The following is a 20,063-nucleotide window of genomic DNA, read 5'->3' on the forward strand; positions in this document are numbered from 1 at the left end:
CACACCAATCGCTGCCTCCCCTTGACCCTCATTCATTTTATAGACAGGCAGTTCTTCATTATTAGTCAAAAGGATTCGTTTTGTTCACGAGGTTTTCTGATTGCTTTGAAGGTTTTGCTAATGTGAGGTTATGGAGAGGTTATGATCACCCTCAAGACAAAGAATAGTGACAGAGGGATTTGCTTAGTGCTGTGTGTACATCAGACATATAATCCACTAAGGAAAGAGTAACACATTTGTTAGCAATATGGGTGGTGGTTTCCTCCATGCCAAAATATCCATGCATACTTCAGAAAACAGAAAACAATTCAAATGTAGCTAATTACTGTGACTCTGTGTAATAGCTTATCATAGGTACTTAATGGTGATGCCGGTCTTGTGCCAAAAAACGTTCTCAGTTTATAAAATTGTTCTTGAGTGGATTCTGTCGCTGGCTGATTCTGCAGGCATGTAATAAACTGAAGGGGTTAGTTAGGGGTGAGGTGAGAAGAAGAACGCACAGGAATATAGGACAAAAGATACACCGTGGAAGAGAGCCAGAGTTGAACAGTGAAGGTTTTAAGCCTAATCTTAAAAGCAGAGAGTCTGTCTCCCAAATCGAAACTGGAAACTGGTTCTACAGAAGAGAGCTGGTCTTCCTCTTCTTCTACTTTTAAATGTCCTGGGAACCACAAGTGAGCCTGCAGTCTGAGAGCCACGTGCTCTATTGGGGTGCAGGTAGCAGAGAAGAGAGGTCAATATGGGGAAATATCCTCTCCTTCTGTTACATTTGAGTCATTTGAGTCATGAGTCATAAAATGTTTCTTCCACTGAAAATGTCCAGACGAACATTTCTTCTTACCTGGATGACTAAACATTCATCCAGATGTATATAATGTAAATAGAATGAGTCTCAGCACTGGAACGCCATAATTAACCTCAGGGTGTGACGGCAACACTCAGCTGTTCATCTGCATCTAGAGGTCAAAGGTCACTCTTTCAAGGATGCCAATGTTCACATTTTGGACAGAGAAGACAGATGGTTTGAAAGAGGAGTGGAAGAAGCCATTTAGTGAGCGACCATCTTTGAACAGAGGGCGGGGCTTACGACACCAACTGTCTGCCATCTATAATCCAGATGCCTTAACGCCCGCTCTCATCCTGGGCCATTTGACCTCAGTAAATCACATGATAGGGTGAGTTCAAGTTTCACAGTGGGCTCACCCGAAACCTTGGCTGATCGAGACGTCTTCAAGGAAACTTAAAGAAGTCCAGACGCTTTTCTTTCAGAGCTTGATTGTTGTCATTGGTACTGAGGTGCAGAGACAGAACACTTCTGGGTGCCAACGAGGGCAGCAGGGGGCACCTTCTGGCGATTTGGCATTAGGCTGGTGTTGTTGAAGGTGACCCACAGAAAGATGACATAGACAGACTTTATTTAATCCCACACTGGGGAAATTTTACCCTTTACAGCAGCACAAGGGACAGGAGGAAATGGGGAATTAGAGATATGTTAGAAAAACAATAAACATAATAATAGTAGTATCCTGTGTTTGTATTATACAGCTTGATTGCTGTGGGATGAAGGATCTACGGTAGCGCTCAGTCCTACAATGGGGCTGTAACGATTTACTGCTGTAGGAGCGTCTCAGGGCCTCCACGGTCTCATGCAGAGGTTGAATGTTGTTGTCCATGACGGACATTAGCTTGGCTAACATCCCCCTCTCACCCACCTTCTCTATGGAGTCTAGGGGACTGTCCAGGACATAGCTGCTCCTCTTCATCAGTCTATTAAGCTGTTTCCTGTCCCTCTTCGTGCTACCACCTCCCTAACAGACAACCACATAAAAGATAGTAGAAGTAATCAAAGTGGCATTAAAGGTCCTTAGTGGTGTTCTTCACACCCCGAATGTCCTCAGCCTGCCCAGCAGATAGAGCCACGTTTGGCCCAGAGCATGAACATTGTGTAGCCAGTCCAGTTTATTGTTATGGTGAACAGCTGGGAATTTGTACATGTCGACTACCTCGATGTCCAAACCATGGATGGTCATCAGTGCGATGGGGGCTGGTTTTCAGTTAACCACCATCTCCTTTGTCTTATTGGTGTTTATGTGCAGGTGGCTGAGTTCATACCAGATGACGAGGTCGGTGATGACCTTCCTATACTCCAGGTTGTGCTGTATACCAGTTGGCAGACAGCATGGACTGTCAAATGTCCATGCAGTCATTTGACAGTCAACCCCTGCTGATTCCAGCTTCTCCCTCAGCAGTGCTGGTTGGATTGTATTGAAGGCACTGAAGAACTCCAAAATCATGGCCCTCACAGTGCTTCTAATAATCCAACGGTAAAAGTGGTCTGTGCAGGAGGAAGATGACTGCATCATCTACATGAAACAAACTGCAGGTGGTCCAGCAGCATGCGCACCAGAGGTTGGATGTGATCTTGAACAATCTTCTCCTGGGTCTTCTTCAGGTGGGAAGTTACGACCACAGGTCTGAAGTGGTTAGTCACCCTGGGGCATACAGTCTATGGCACTGGGACCACACAGGAAGTCTTCCACAGGACTGGGACTTTCTCCAGAATAAGGCTCAGCACCGTCAGGCCTGTTGCCTTTCTGGTTCTGAACTTCTTAAGTTTCTTCCTCACCTTGTCAGCACTCAAGGAGGGGGTGGGGTGCTATTGGCGAGGGAGTAAAGTGGTGAGTGATTAGGCGTAGAAGTGACATATGGAGTGGAGTGTTCAGGGAGGGGGTGGGGTGGTGTGATTGGTCACAGGGAGAGGGGGAAAGTGTGTAGCAGCCTTGGGTGGTGTTAAGAGGGGGCAGAGCGGAGTCTCTGAGTCAAATGTATGAATGAATATCTCACAACTGACGGATTGTTAGGGCCCGGTCTGTGTTTGTTTAGTTGTTTGTCCTACCACACTCCAGTGAAAAAGGAAAGTTTAAAGTCCTGCAGGTATCTGTCCCACCATCAGAATCAGGGTCGTGTTTATTGGCCAAGTATATGTGCAGACACATACAAGGAATTTGGTTCCGGTAGATGGAGGCTCTCAAGCACAGCAATCACACACACACACACACACACACACACACACACACACACACACACACACACACACACACACGTCTATATATACATTACACATGCATAGACATACATACACAAAGCTGTGTAAACCAACTATAAATAACTAATCTAAACTTCTACATAGAGCTGGGCGATAGACCTCGCCGCTCTTGTCCTCTTAAAAAAAAAAAAAGAACAGCCAATCCAAATTAAGTACTGCAGAGCTGAACCAGCGGCACGTCACGTGACTTGTTACGTACAGCACAAGTGCCAAGCCGCACCTGTATGTGTTTGGGAAGCAGCCAGTCACCGTGCCGCCCGGGTAATGGAGGAAATGAGTGTGCCGACTAGAGAAAAATCAACCGAGCGTGACCGAAGAGAAAACAGATGATGGTTCCAATGCCGGAGAGATTGTCGAACAGAAGAGCCATAGAAGCTCCGTAGTGTGAAGGTATTTCGGCTATTTCAAGTCTGACAAAAAGCAGAGTAGCGTGCACTGTAAATTGTGCCGAAAGCAAGTCTGGAAATACAATAAAGCGGTGCATGCTCAATCTCTGACTGGATGCGCTGATTCGTCATTCAGCTTTTGTCAGACTACAGTAACTGTTAAAACTGTTTGAAAAGCTCAGCTATACAACAAGGAGAGATTGAGAATTTCCTTTTAGTTCTCAGTTTATTTGATATTGACAAAAGTTAGTCAGTTTTGTCTGTTCTTCTGTAAAACAAACTAAGATTTATTTTTAGAATTAATATTTTGTTTCTAAGTGGAATTGACAATTTAGTCTGTTTCGTTTATTCTATTTTGAAACTTAAACGCTTTAGCGGCTGCCTTTTGTGTAGTTTGCAATATTTACCTTTATTTATCTGAAAAAGTCTCATGTTCCTTAAGTACATCTACCCTGTTGAACTTATTATGGGAAATAAATATTTAAATAAAAACAAGCTGCTGATTATTTCACATTTTACTTGTGAGCAACGGCACATTTAAATCTTACAAATATAGTTATTTGGCTTATATCGTGATAGATATAGTTATCGCCTGAAATGAAAAAAACATATCGTGATATGAAAAAATCTCATATCGCCCAGCTCTACTGTCATCTCTACAGTCTTAAGAGTGTTCAGCTCCAGATTGTGCTGACTGCACCAGAGTACCAGCCGCTCAACTTCCTGCCGGTATGCAGACTCATCACCATCCTGAATGAGGCCAATGACAGTGGTGTCATCTGCAAACTTTAGGAGTTTAACAGCCGAGTTCTTGGAGGTGCAGTCGTTAGTGTAGAGGGAGAACAGTAGTGGTGAGAGGACACATCCTTGAGGGGCACCAATACTGAGGGACCGGGTTTCAGAGGTGATCTCCCCCAGCCTCACTTGCTGCTTTCTCTCTGTCATGGAAACAAAGCTCTGCCTTCAATAAAGCAGTCTTACCCACTCTTGAAGTGGCTTGCCATGCAGTTAGCTGGACGTATGGAATCACTACTCTTCAGTGGAGGCCTGCTTCAGACTGCTTCATCCGTTGAGTCATTGTTTTACCAGATGGAAAAAAACCTGACCTATAAACAGGTCACAGGATCCATCTAGTCACATATACAGTTGTGATACAGTCTCACGTACTCAGAACATTCAGAGTGAACAATCAGTATCCGTGTAACCTTTATCTTAATTCAACTAGCTCTGCTGTACAACAAAATAAATCACTGCAGCATCATATCCTTCTATGTGAGCTGTAATTCTATCAACTTGAAGGCCTGACGATGTTCACAACTCCTAGATTTAACACTTAGCTGCATTTGGCAACTCACTGTAGCTCACTGGACTTGCACATTATGAAGATCTCAAAGAAAATAATGACTAACATGACTAAATTATTTTTCTGTTTTTCTAGCTGGGCTACAACCTCCACCATTGAACTCATGCATGCCATGTTGCATGGCAATGGTTGAGTAATTACTATCTGATGGGACTAAACATGCCAATCAAATGAATGATAACCTTCATCCAAAATATATGTAAAAACTGTGGTTAAACCCTGAAACAGAGACTATAACATTGCGGACCCCCATAACGCGCCAGCTGCAGGCCCAAGGCTGGAGCCGAACAATCACTCTCTGATAACGACTGTGTTACGGCTATTCTTCCCATCCCATGCAAGGACACCTGGGTTGGCTGGAGGACTGTTTACTTAGCCTGATAGGGCGAAGGACACTGTCTCAGCTGAACTATGGACACGCACACACACACACTTACACTGATAGGCACTCACTCATCCCCCTCCCCTTCCAACGCCTTCGATGCTTGTTTCCTGCGAGGGAACGCAGCGGCTGTGTGCCGCGCTGGAATGGTAGCGCTGTGCAGGGCGGCTGCTGTGTTCGCTTCGGATTACTCCTCACCCCCCACCCACCCCTGTGGCTTGTCATGTCTTCACAATGTTGTGCTGTGGACATTTATGTGCTTTTTGTGCAAAGGAGTTTTTTTGTTTCCTGTTCTCATGCTGTCCTACCATGGAAGCACAGCATGAGTAGGGGTCTCTTTTTTCCTCTTGCACTTTCCCCACTGTAGTGTACATTTCAATGTTTTTTTTCTCTGATTCTACCAATCTCCGACCTGTATCCCCATGTAATGTTTGTGCTATATGTGTAAGGTCGGGGGGGGGGGCAACCATTTCACTGCAGGGCAACCTGCATGTGACAAATAAAGCTTTGATTGATTGATTGATATACCACAGCTATTAGTGAGTGCCCAGGTTTCTCATACTGAACGCGTTTCGGCTGTTCTCAATCCCTAGTTGAACTCAAACTCCAGGCCTCAAGGGCCGGCTGCAGGTTTTAGATCTCATCCTGGGTCAACACACCTGAATCACACGATTAGTTCGATATCAGGCCTCTGGAGAACTTCAAGAAATCTTGAGGAGGTCATTTAACCATTTAAATCAGCTGTGTTGGATCAAGGACACATCTGAAACTTTAAAATACAACTCTTTCAGTCTGCAGCTCTGCTGGTGGATTTTGGTCTGCAATGACGATTTCTGTGTCACGACGATGGCTGTCAGATACTGGAAGAGTTACTAAATCTGGACTGTCAACAGGGAAGTTACATGACTGGTCAGTCTGTGAGATTTGGTCTGGATATTATTGATCAGAGTCTGAGACACGTTGCTGGCTTAAGTCCTTGTGTCTGCCTCACAGGCTTGTCACTACTCTCTGTGGATAGATAGCCTCAGGGGAGTAGTCCTGATGCAGTCTCAGGAGTGGAGTGGAGGTAACAACCAAAGATAAGTTTGCAAACCCAGTTATTTCAGTCTTGGTGGAATTGTATGTGCTGGGTTTTTGATTGTACGTTGCTATGGCAATTGCATACTTAGTAAAGTGATCAGCAATTAAAAGGATGTCTTTAGTTCCACTTTCGTCTGGTTTGAGAGAGATGAAATCCATACAGAGAGTTCAAGTGGCCTTGTAGTACTGATGTTGCCTAACAGTGTGGCTTTGTCAGGGAACGCCTTTCTGCGCACACATCTACCACAGGTCTTTATTTCCCTCTCTGCATCATAGGCCATTCTGGCAACTAAAATGCCTGCTGGCAAGCTAATGTCCAGCGGATCCCAAAAAGCCCTTTGGGTGGGTGATATTGGTCTTGGCTGTCTCTTGATCTAAACCTTTTGGTAGATTGAGGATAACCATGAATCAGATCATTGAGGGACTTCACAATGCTGGAATAGTCTTTTAGAGACCTTCAATAATATCCAGCAAATCCAAGAAAAGATCACAATTCTCTGAGATCTCGAAGGACTTTCCAAGAACAAAGGGCAGAGATTTTCTCTGGATGTGTCAGCTCCATTTTGGGACACTACGTGCCCCTGGTACCGCACTGAGGTCTGGAGAAACACACACTTTTCAGGTGATAACTTTAATCGGAACTCTCTGAAATGAGTGAGGATCTCCAACAATCTTGCTTCATGATCTTCCAGGGTTTTAGAGAACACAATCAATTTGAGAAAAAAACTAGCACCCCTTTCAAATGCATATCCTTCATGCACTTCTCCATTAGTCTTCAGAATGTGTTTGGCGCATTTTATGAATGTGCGTGAATGTAGTTAGAAAGCACTACATACAGAGAAAGTGCTTGTGGGAATGGGTGTGATTGGGAAAATGAGTCATGTTGTATACAACGCTTTGAGTAGAAAAGCGCTGTATAAGAATCAGACAATTTACAATAAGTAGCCAGGGAGAGGGAGGTCTGGGCTCCTCTGCTTAGCCTGCTACCCGTGTGACCCAGTGCTGGATAAGAGGAAGAAAATGGGTGGAAGGGTGGATCATTTAGCCCAGAAAAAAGTTTGTTGCCCTATAAAAAAAGCCTCCGTAAAACCCATCACAGCACAGAAACAGCTTTAGTGAAGGTTCCAAATGATGTTGACCTCTGACAGTGGACTCATCTCTGTGCTTGTCCTGCTAGACCTCAGTGCAGCGCTCAGTACTATTGACTACGGATGTTCCCGGCAACTAACTTCTTAGCCGACTTATTGAGAAAAACAATTAGACTAACTGACTAATCTGAAGCTAAGAAACACTCAGATATTCTGTTACATTTAAGAACAATTAAATGGAAAATGTCTAAAATTAATAACAAAGGCATTTTATCCCATTCATCACATTCTTCAAAAATGAATCTTTCCAATTAATCGCGTGGCACCTCGCATCGTGCTAAATATAATTTGAAAGCATGTTACTGCAAAAGATGTTCACGTGTTAGTAAAATATGACAATATGCTCAAAAATTGTAAATAAACAGTGTAGTACACTCTGCTGTGCATTATGAAGGATGCCGCTGTTTGAAAATCCATAACCACTTCAATAAAAGTTACAATTTAAAATAGCAAAACAAAAAGTCATGCAGCCAAGTCAGGTCACGGGTGCAGCAGCAGAGAAGCTCAGACCTGCCTCTCACCACCTACTCCTGAGATGTAATCTCTCCAACATGTCCCGGGGTTACTGTGCTTTCTGATACCAGCATTACATTTTGGGGGAATTTGAACCACAGTAGCACATCTGTTGAAATGGGCGACGCAGGCCAGCCTTTGTTCCCCACGTGAATAATTAAGCCGTATGCACCCACGACACTTTTAATAGTTCATCACTGCCCTTCTTTGGACTACTTTGGATTGCAAACCAGGAACATCCCACAGGAGCTGCAGTTTTGGAGAGTTTTGCATTCACAATGGGACATGTAAGGGGAGGGGGTGTGGCTATATGCTGCTGACACAGTGTTCACCATAGCATGTCTTATGTTTTATTATGCAGGTTTAATTGTGTGAAGATTATTCGGTGTTCTTGCCATGATGATCCTCTAATTTTTGGCACGTGGCGATCACATTAACCGGTCTCTGACACAGTTTATTACAAGAAAGCTAATCAGAGATTCCTTCTTATCAGGAGGCTTTGGAACCACAACGTGCTGGAAAGAGTTTAAGTGAGCTAGGTCAGAAGCATCCTTATGTTCAGTATTTCAGTCTGGTAACCCAACTGTGGCAAGTAAGAACTAAACAGGATTATCAGAGCTGCTGGAAAAATTACTGGCGGACAACAAACTTCGCTTGATAAGCTGCATCATAAGGCTGTTCTCAGGGAAGCTCGGTCTATTGTTGCTGACTGTGAACACCCTCTTTATTCTGACTTTGAATTAGCACCCACAGGATGACCTTATAGGGGTCAGTTGTGCAAAGAGCAATCGGTATACTGAATAATGAGATGCTGCGATGTGTTTTTATTGTTGTTGTATGTGTTGTATGTGTGCTTGTGTGGAAGTGTGAATGCAGGTTGATGTGAAGTTATTTGCTTGATTTGTTTATGGCTTCATGAACTGAAGACAATTTTCCACTGATGTGGATAATAAAGTTAATCTATTCAACTCTATTTTTTCTGTTTGATGAGAGATAAAAACAAAAAAAGTAAAACCCTACATATTCTGGTCTAATTAAATTACTTAACACTAGAACACCAATTGTCAATTTATCAGCACTTGAACAAATCATTTAATAAAAGTGAAGTTATGAAGCACAGAAACAAGAAGTAGAAAAATATTCTTTACTGTTGTGTTTTGTAACTCAGAAAAATAAGTGATGTTTCATCTAAACGAATCAGGTTGTAGAGCCCAAGAAAACCTTTTCTGAATTATCGATGCCGTCTTAAATATCCCATTATTCATAACCAGTGCTTTGTTGTACAGGTAGTGGGCTTAAACCATTAATCGCACATGCTAGATGGATTCAGTGAAAGCTTAGAGGAATGGTGTTTTCTCTGATGCTGGTTAAAGGCTTCTGCAGTCCTTGCCCAGGTAAGGGAACATTCAGTAAAGTGCATGTTTTACTTTTATATGTGGTAACTACTTGATCACAAAAGTCAAAATTTGTAGCATAATATGTGTTTCTATATTTCCAGAAAAAAACAGGGGCAACTGCTTTTCCATTCAAGCATGGATCCAGATGACAGAGACAGCACGGCTGCATTGTTAATGAGCCCCTAAAACCTTGCACATAATAAAAGCTGCTGTTCTATTTTCTGTTACCAAAATCAATTAAAAAAAAACCCTTTTAAACACAAAATGTTTTGGAGTCTTTTATACTTTTCTCACATTTATTTAAGCAATTCAAAAAGCATACATAACATTCATTCACCATTTCATTCATGGCCAGGAGCCCTCAGAGTCATTTACTCTGATTTTAAAAGAATAAATATGAGTCAACTATTGTAATTTGCCCTCTTTCTGCTAACAGGCTCCAAGCTATCCCATATGGAAAAGAAATAGTAAAAACTTATGTGATTTACTCATGAAAGCGGGCACTTTCTCATTACTTTCATATATTGTTTTAGGAAGTATCCAAAACATACAAGTTTCATTATATAATTTTTCAAGGGATCTTATATCTGTTTTCACTCTTGTATGCTTTTCATACAAGTTTCACACAAGACAGATACAAACTTTATAAGATTTATATATATCTTTTCCATATGGGATGGCCCTGTGATAGTGTAAGGAACTACTGCCACTGGAACTCCAAGATGTAGTCCACCAGCATTTTAAACAATGTGTTGCAGACCAAATCGAATCTGTTAGAAAAATTACATTTATTTGAACATTTTTGAGGTTTCTTTTCAATTCTGTTTTATTTATAAAAAAATAAATAAAATCACAATAAAAGTCGCCTCAAGGTATATTATATATTGTAAGGTAGACCCTACAATAATATGGACAAATATTAGGAATCATATGACCCATATGAGCAAACACTTGGCAACAGTGGGAAGGAAAAACTCTCTTTCAACAGGAAGAAACCTCCGGCAGAGCCAGGCTCAGGGAGGGGCGGGGCCATCTGCCTGAACCAGTTGGGTGAGGAAGAAAGAGCAAAAGATGTGTCTATTTGTTCTTACCACTGACCATCAGTGATATATTTCCACATAAACATTAAAACGTTACCCAGCTGGAGGTGAAGCCCTAACTTTTGTCACATCAGCAAACAAATTAAGTTTGCTAAACGAAGTGTATTAGAGCCTAATCACTTTTAATAATGACCACTAGCCACAACATTAAAACCACCTGCTTAAAATTGCACAGACCTGCTTGTGTTGTCAAAGCAGTCAGAGCATGGGTGCAACAGATGTTGGGGGTGTTTGTTGTGTCTGGAACGTCTTCTGCTGTAGCCTGCAGATCCTTGATTAGATCAGGATCTGGGGAGTCTTTGTTGCATTTTCTTCCAGCGGAGGTGCATCATGAATAAGCTGAATGAGACAGCTGCCATCAGGGGGCACTGTTGCTATGTGGAGGTGTGTTTGATCTGCAATAGTCTTAAGGTGCATTGTACATGTCAAAGTCACATCCACAACACTGCCAGAAACCAAGGTTTTTTAGCAGAACATAACAACATTACGGTGAGATGTTCAATTATTTTTTACTTTACCTCTCAGTGGTTTTAATATTGTGGCTAGTTTGTGTAACCCCAAACCACTGCATGGAAAGAGTGCTTCAGCGATGCGTGTGACATGGAACACACACAGACATATCTGAGCAGACTGAAGGACGAAGAATGCTCAAAGTTTTTGCATGTGTTCATATCAAACTGTTTTCCTGATCCTTTTGCATGAGGTTGCTGAATATTTAAATACGCTTTGCAAATTTGGGGCTTGTTTACTCCCCAGTCAAGCCTACAGAGCCTGCATGATTCTAAACTCTCCAAAGTTTTTTGGAACAAATAGCTTAAATTCATCAGATGCAATCTTTTTCAAAAGAATAATTTATTGGGTAAGTGTAAGAACTGCAATTTGGTTTTGATATTATGTTCATATAGGTAGTTATTTGAGGAAATTTCCAAATTAAAAAGACATTTTTTTAGGATTGGAGTAAACTTTTTTCTTGTTACAGTTGTTCAACCTCTGTGTGGTTAACATGAACAAAGTCACAGGCAGTGTGAGTACTTGTTTAATCAAGAGAACTATATTAAAAAAAAGACACTAAGCACATTCTGGTTAATTACAATTTGTCCATATATTGGTATGTCACCAGAATCAGAATCAGAATCAGAATGGGGTTTATTGCCAAATGTTGAGCAGGTTTACAACATTAGGAAACTGATATGTTTCAGTGTACTTAATTTCTGCATTATATACAGTTGTGAATTTTACATACAATTATGATGGGCATGAATTTCATAGTAGTTGTGCTTTTAATGATTTCTTTGAACTTTTATATTTCCTTGCTGGAATGATTATAGCATACACCTTTAAAAGCTAAATTAAAAATTATTTTAAAAAAATAATTGGGGCAAAAGTTAGAATTTATTTAGTACATATATATATATTACTCAACACTCTGAAGAAATGGTGCTAAAGGTTTTACGATGTCTTTCTGTCAATCCATTCTCTTTCGCTTATCCTTGTCAGGGTGGCGGGGGGGGGGGGGGGGGGGGGGGGGGCTCGAGCCTATCCCAGCTACTATAGAGCGAGAGACAAAACCCTGTCCAGGTGCACCTTGGACAGGGTTTTTTAGAATTGCCAGTTAACCCAACTCCACTAACTGCATGTCTTTGGACTGTGGGAGGAAGCTGAACCCACACAAACATGGGGAGAACATGCAAACAACATGGAGAACACGCAAACTCCACACAGAAAGGCCCTGTCCAGGGCAACAGTGCTGTGAAGCAACAGTGCTAACCACCGTGCCACCGTGCTGCAACTTTATTTGGACTAGACAAGGCCAGTTAACTTCTCATTAGTGATCATGATTAACCACTACTGGTAGATTAACTACTGCTTCTCTTTGCCAACATAAAGAAGGATTTTTTGACAGTACTTACTGGTTGACCAATGCTCAGATCAAAGGGAAACTCCAAATAATTCAGTAAAGATGCAAGAAGCACGATTGTAGATGTACACAAGCTTTGAAGACCTCTTGGAGCCATTTCTAAACAACTGGATATTCCAAGACCATAATTCCAAAATTAAAATAAAAAACTGTAGTAGTTATTCAGGTGTGTCACCACTTTGCTGGGTCTGGATGAAGACCCAGACTGCCACCATAAGATGTGAAGAAATGTTTGGATGGTTCGGAACAATCCAGGAAAAAAACAGGGCTCAACACTGCTATTAACTGGAAGCTGCTGGACAACCAGTGTCATTGTGTAGGGAAGCAGTTTTTAGATTCCCAGAGACTGAGAGGGTACCAACCAAGGAAGAAGATCCTGCTCCAAAAGACATCGACACATTCTTGATTGATTAAAATTTGAAGCTGCCAGTTTTTACCAGCTGTGTCAACCAGTCTCCTCTGGCAATGCCTTGGAACCACCTGCACCACCACACCTTGCCACAAACCCCATCGCCAGTGTGGGCATGATGAGCGAGCATCCGAGGAGTTAATAGCAAAGGAAGTCAACTACCCACTGGATTGTCTGTGACTGTACTGTGTTTCCCATTATGACAGTTTCTGGGTGAAACCCCCCTCACCTGCTGGGAGAAAATGTCCCATAGCCCAGGTGCTCGAGGGATTGATCTGCAGCACGAAAGGGAGGGAGCATCAGCATTAATCAACAGCTAGCTGGTGGGAACTCGGACACAGCTGGGAGTTCCAACAGGACAATGAATGGATAAAACAGACTAACATTGGGCTTATGGAATACCTGGAAAGCCCTGAGCTCAGCGTTGGTGAAAATTTGTGGACCATTCTTAAAAACCAAACCAGTGCTAGGAAACCAACCAACAAACTTCATGAGCTAGTCCACTGAAATAAACTGAAACTTCCAATTCTCCCATGAAGAGTCATCAAATATCCATCCAGAATTAAGCCAGAAGCTTCTTGATGACTACCAAAAACATCTGGTTGAACTAAGGGACATTTAACCAAATATTAGGTGTTTATATGAAACTGTATGTAAACTAACTCATTAAAGATGCACGCTGTACCATTCCATCCAAACAAAAAGAACAGTTCAAATAAATAATTAACAGATCTAATGCTACGATATTCATGCCAATGATAACTGCATGAAAACTTCTGACCGTATCTCTGGTCAGCACCTTGAGTGCTCTGTCTCTGCACACACACAGTGGTCCTCAGTGTCACTACAAAAAGAGGAGCATTAATTAATTGAATCCCCTCTACCTGGTCCTCAGCCTCCTTGGCACTGCAGCCCAGTGCACCACTGCAGCAGACCCAGAGAACACCCCCCCCTCACTGCCCGACTCATGTCAGAGCTGCATCGAGCCAAACCCGGGGGTGTCTGGCTTTACAACTAGATACCACCGGGCATTGAGACCCTCTAGCTCCATGAGGCACTGGAAAGTGGCCGGGGCTCTGAACAAGCCGAACAAAGTGTGACAAATTGGAACAAACCGTATGGAGTGGAGAAGACAGTGTTTTCCTTCGACTCTGGTTGGTTAAATCAAGTGTTGTGAAAAATCAAGCATTACCTAATCGGTCCAGGAGCTCATCGACCCAGGGCATGGGGTAGGCATCAAACCGTGACACTTTTTTCACCCTGTGGTAGTGACACAGAACTGTATAGACCCCTCTTTCTTCATACCAGAACTATGGGGCTACACTAAGTGCTGTGTGACTCTTCTCTCACTCCCATTTTCAGCATTTCAGCCAATTCTTTCTGAATTGGCTGAAATGTTGCTTATGTTCAGGCAACCTGAAGGGCTGTGAACTCCCGGTGACGCCAAGCTGCGTTTCAAAATGGTGCTCTATGAGCATCGTAAAGGCGGAGATCACATCTGCAAAACTCTGTTGCAATACAGCAACATCCGAACATCTGAATCACGATCTTATTCAAGTCTTATTCAGCCGCTTCATCAGCCCATCAGTCTGATGATGGTAGACGCTGATTTAACACCCAATCATTCGTCCAGCTCTTTTAGTGTGCAAGACATGAACGACGTGAGCTGGTCTGTCAGTATCTCTTTTGGGATACCTGAAACAGCGCCTGCACCACTCTCTTTGCAGAAAAGGTGCACAGCGGCACTGCTTCTGGGTATTGGATTGCATAATCCACCAGAACTAGTACAAAGCGACAGCCATATACACTCTGGTGAAATGGCCCAATGAGGTCCATTCCAATGCGCTCAAATGGGACCTCCATTTTATTTTATATGCTGGAATATGAAGAATGGGATTATAGGATTACTTTCTTGGAAAAGTAATGAGTAACTAATTACTATTTTCAAGTAACTTGACCAACACTGGTCACATGACTGCTCCAGTGGGAAATCTCCCGTGGGGGTGAATCATTGACCCACAGCCCCAAAAGGTTCCCAAATTCAGGGATGCGATATAACTGCATTCTGCCCTTAAATTTAATCAGCAGCGGCACCATGAGATATTTGTGGACGTCCCCATGCACACATCTAACCTCCACCCACTCAGCCTCTAACAATACTCCCGGGCGAACCAGGGTTTGGTTGACCAGAGTCTGCGTGCAGCCTGTGTCTACCAAAGCCTGGTCTATACCCACTTGACACCTTAGCAGAATGCGATAGTCCGTCTGGGACCGGGGGAGGGTGCCCGAGCCCCGGCGATGGGGAACACCTATCCCACTTCCATCAGCGGACCGTCAGGCCTCAGGTGTCCTGGCAGCCCACACTTCTAGCACTCCTCCCCCGGCATCTGTGATGCGCTCTGTTGCTCAGGAACAGTGCCGGCTGTTTCTGGACCCTGGGAAGGCAGATAGGACAGAAGTGGGTTAGTTGTCCGCCGTGGCCAGGTGATCCTCTGTGCAACAGCAGCAACAGAGCCAGAGATCACACACCCCCATTTGCCATATGTAGATACAAACGGAAGACATCAAATATATGAAGCAAGATATATGGGATTATGTAGTAAAGACAAAAGTGATAAATATGTTTTATATTTTAGGTTCCACCCTTTGCTTTGTTGGCAGCGCTGCAAACCCTCGGCCTTCTCTCAGTGAGCTTCATGATGGGGTCACCTGACGTGTTTCCCCTCACAGGTGAGCCTGTCAGGGCTCATTTGTGGAATTTCTTGCCTTCTTAATGAGGTTGGGACCATCAGGTGTGTTGTGCAGCAGTCAGGTTGGTGCACAGCTGACAGCCATATTTGACGACTGTTAGAATTCATATTATGGCAAGAACCAATCAGCTGAGAGAAACAACAGCCCATCATTACTTTAAGAACTGAAGGTCAGTCAGGCTGTAAAACTGCTAAAACTTTGAATGTGTCCCCAAGTGCTGTCACAAAAACCATCAAGACCACGATGAAACTGTCTGACATGAGGACGCCCCAGGAAAGGAAGAGCAGGAGTCCCCTCTGCTGCTGAGAATACATTCATCCGAGTCACCAGCCTCAGAAATCACAAGTTAACAGCAGCTCAGATCAGAGCCCAGATAGATGCACACAGAGCTCCAGTAGCAGACACATCTCTACATGTTCAGAGGAGACTGTGTGGATCAGGCCTTTATGGTCAAACAGCTGCTGAGAAACACAAGGAGTGGACATTAGACCAGAGGACATCTGTGCTTTGGTCTGATGGGTCCAAATCTGAGATCTTTGGTTCCACCTGCCGAGTCTTTGTGTGAGAGAGAAAAGGTGAACGATGGTCTCTACATGCATGGTTCCCAATGTGAAGCATGGAGGACGAGATGTGATGGTGTGTGTGTGTGTGTGTGTGGGGGGGGGGGGGGGGGGTTTGCTGCTGACACAGTTGGAGATTTATTCAAAATTGAAGGCGCACTGAACCATCATGGCTTCCACAGCATCCTGCAGCCACATGCATCCCATCCAGTTTGTATTTAGTTGGACCATCATTTATTTTCCAACAGCACAATGACCCCAAACACACCTCCAGGCTGTGTCAGGGCTGTTTGACCAAAAAGGAGAGAGATGGAGTGCTGACCAGATGGCCTGGCCTCCACAGTCACCTGACCTAAACCCAGTGGAGATGGTTTGGGATGAGATGGAGCTCAGAGTGAAGGCAAAGGACCAACAAGTGCTCAGCATCTCTGGGAACTCCTTCAAGACTGTTGGAAACCGTTTCAGGAGACGACCTCATGAAGCTCATGGAGAGAACGCCAAGAGTGAGCAAAGCAGGACGCAAAGCAAAGGGTGGATATTACCAAGATATAATCTAAGATATAAAACACGAGTTATTTCACAGTTTTTTGTTTACTACATAATTCCACATGTGTTCATTCATAGTTTTGATGCCTTCAGTGAGAATTCTAAAAAAACACACACACACATACAAACACATATGTGTGTGTGCAAGGTATGCTCTTAAATATAGCAGAGGGGATTTTCTGTCTACTTCTACCTCACCAGCTTATCACCTACTTAGTGGGTTCATCAGACTTCTCTTCATTACCAGGAATTCTACTAAATATCCAGACACTTTCAAACAGCTCACTGTAAGAAAAAGCAAAAGTTTTCATGCCATCAATACACAATCATAATTAATAGTTAGTGGAAATGCTGAGGCTTTTACAAAGACTCTTTCATCTCCAAAAAAAAAAAAAAAAAAATCTAACAGTTTCCATAACCCCATGTATGGATCCATCTTTATTGCACTGCAATTCATTTATCCTAAAAAACTGTACAGCTGCCCCCAGAAGGCTCTTAGATGCATTTTGGAATTCAGTTTTGGCCACTTTAGTATTTAAAAAGCTTTTCGATCATTTCATCTTTATTTACTTTATTAAACTTCATTTAATATAATTTGTGAAGGTGAAGTTTCAGGTCATCACTTCTCATAGTTTTACGATAGAAATCACTATTGATCTTTGAGACTGCTCAGTCACTGGCTGTGCTGTTGGAATGTTTTTCTTTATATAGTCACCCCACAACCACAAAAATGAGAGCACTAGTCATTTGTCTGTTGAGGGACAGGAACATCAGTGTCAATATAGAACTGCCTTTGTTAATAACTTTTATTAAAATACATTAATCTCTGTAATCTTTACAAATTACAACTAGACCAGATTACGAGGCTCTCCACAGTTACACAACAACATCAGTTTAGCTGTGGCTATGATAGAAATGTGCAGTTACTTTATACATTTACTTGAATTGTTATTAATCCTACACAGAACCAGCCAGCGTAGGTGACATAGTTTGAGTGCAGGACACAGTTGTCTTAATGTCATCACAACAAGCACAGAATGATTATTGACAGATTTACAAACTAATGATTTTCTGGTGCCTTTGTGTCAATGGTGTGTTTCATGTATAGGCGGGGCTGCGTGGGAGAAACGGATCCTGCTATCATGCAACAGAGTGATATGCTAATGTCTTTGCATCAACATGGAGGCTACTGGCATGAAGCACTGGAGCCACAGATGCACCCAGGAGACATGAATCATTTTGGTGTCCATGTTGTCATCACTTGACCAACCAACTGAATCCATGGTGTGTTCCTTTGAGTTTTGTACTATTTGGGGTTTTTTTCAGTGTGATGGCCCAAACAATTCTGTGTTTAACTGGTGCAAAACACAAAAAAGAAAGCTGGAAACATTCCAAATATATTTTCTTGCTTCTTAGCAGAGAAAAAAGATGGTATGTTCATTATGAATGTATGTGACATGTGACTTCACCAGAGTGTACTGACCATGTGAGCTAACGTTTTTCATAGGTTGTTAAAGAATGTCAGTGTACTTTCTCAGTTGAGTGCAATGAGGAGGCTGCATGTTTACAACATATAACAACAACAACGTGTGCTGAGCACATGGCTCGTTCTCTGCTTGTAAAGAGCTGAATATGTTCACACATAGAAAATGTATAAAAATGTGTGCTGTCAGCGTTAATCTCGTTAAAATGACTTTAACACCATAACCGCAGTTTGAAACTGTTCTTCGTTTGTGAAATGCACAACGAGCTAACCGCGCTAACGCGTTGATGCCATGGTAACTCGCTAATGGAGATTTGTGGTTATGGCGTTAACGGCATTTTAATAAGCTTAGCGCTGACAGCACTAATAAAACTGAATGATAGCTATTGCTGTCCTTGCCTTTATGGAGGGCGATGTGCTTCGGTGGCATTTCAGCTTCCAGCATTTTCCAGTTTTTGCCACCTGTGCATGTGACAGCCTATACATGCTTTAAAATCGTGTATTGAGTGAATAACACATAGAGACTCCCAACAGTGGGTAAACCTCAGTACAGCTGCAGCTGTACACACTTCACTGTTAAGCATTACTGATGCATAAAAGCAAAAAGTTTGTTCACACTGTGGTTCACACCAAAGATGACCAGTGTAAGAAATTTAATACCAGGAACAGTCTTTTCAACTTATTGTCACCTTGGTTAAAATGCTGTGTATGTTTATTATAACCACTACTACTGCTCTGTGAGTGAAAGGCACACTGCCTACATTTCCAACAGCAGCCTTTTTTTTCTGAACTGAAATTACTGAATAATGCGTGTTCTTCATGACTCACCAATAAAGTCACATCATGGTCTGGTCCTTGTTTTTGTGAATCTTTTGGTTACATTTTTTCCCGCTGTGTTTTCATGCCACCAGTTCTAAAGCTCCTTTGGGCAGCTCGGACAAAAACTAGACGTAGGTCCGCACTGATAGTTGCACGTTAGATGGTCAGTCAGTGTTGCCCAATTCCATTTTGTCTGGAGAACACTGCCAGCCATTGAGAGAGAACCATTAGGAACACGAGAGAAGTGTTTGAGAGACAGAAAGGCAAAAATAAAATAGCATTCCTCTCACTGGTAGGACCAGGATACTCAGCCAAGCATGGCACCTCATCTCACAGCTTCAAAGGCATGGTGGAAAAATACCAGCGTCCCCAATGTGTACATTTCAATCTGTTGTGACCAGACAGTGTTTTCACTGCAAATGCCCTTGCAGCTCACATGGCCGATTAATAGATTGTAGGAACAAGTTTAGCATTTCTGTGTTAGCCTGCACTTCCCCAATGAACTGTCCACACTCCAGTGCTTCAGCACATCACAAACCCAGACAAACAGACTTATAATAACCCAGCTCAGCCACAATAACGAAAACAATAAATATATCATGCTTTACTAGTCTCAGTCTCTCTAGTCTGCCTTCCATTAAAGACATAATTATTTTGCATCAACCTTAATTAAAAATATCACCAACGACATGAATGTGTTTGGATTCATGGAAGAAACCAGAGAACACAAAGTTCTGAGGGGTTCAAATCTAGAACATTAATCCACAAACAAACATCCAGTTGTTACACAGAAATACGACCTAATGACGGTGCAACGTTTTACTACAGGCACTGTTTATTGTTAGCGTACAAATTAAGCATTCCTCTACTTTCCAGGATTCTCTCAGAGTTACGTCTTTATACATTTCATCCATATATTTTACTTTTCTTTAAATTTTCATCAAAGGTTATCTGATTCTCTTGGGCCATTTTTGTACATTTTTGACATTTTATAATTACAAGTGTTCAGTGTGAGCAATTCTAGTAGTACAGAATTATGTACTGCAGGTGTGTGGAGGCTGAAGACAAATGTATTGCTTAACATAGCAGCTTTGTGTTTGAC

The 20,063-nt window shown here is 42.5% G+C and overlaps 1 protein-coding gene across 2 annotated transcripts in view; it reads left to right on the forward strand.

Annotated features, from left to right (window-relative positions):
- The window catches only part of nat16 (N-acetyltransferase 16), a 41,432-nt gene that overhangs the window by 9,205 nt on the left and 12,164 nt on the right, over positions 1-20,063 (forward strand). The window contains exon 2 of one of the 2 annotated variants that reach the window (XM_085254818.1): positions 17,768-17,943. The exons of the other annotated variant lie outside the window; for it this stretch is intronic. The gene's annotated coding sequence lies outside the window, so the exon portion shown is untranslated. The remainder of the gene's footprint in view (positions 1-17,767; positions 17,944-20,063) is intronic. 2 annotated transcript variants of the gene reach the window in all.

The sequence above is a fragment of the Mchenga conophoros genome, linkage group LG3 (assembly GCF_057382185.1).
Source record: "Mchenga conophoros isolate Kocher_MC1m ecotype Shallow Benthic linkage group LG3, M_conophoros_male_GT1.1, whole genome shotgun sequence".
Taxonomy (NCBI): Eukaryota; Metazoa; Chordata; class Actinopteri; order Cichliformes; family Cichlidae; genus Mchenga; species Mchenga conophoros.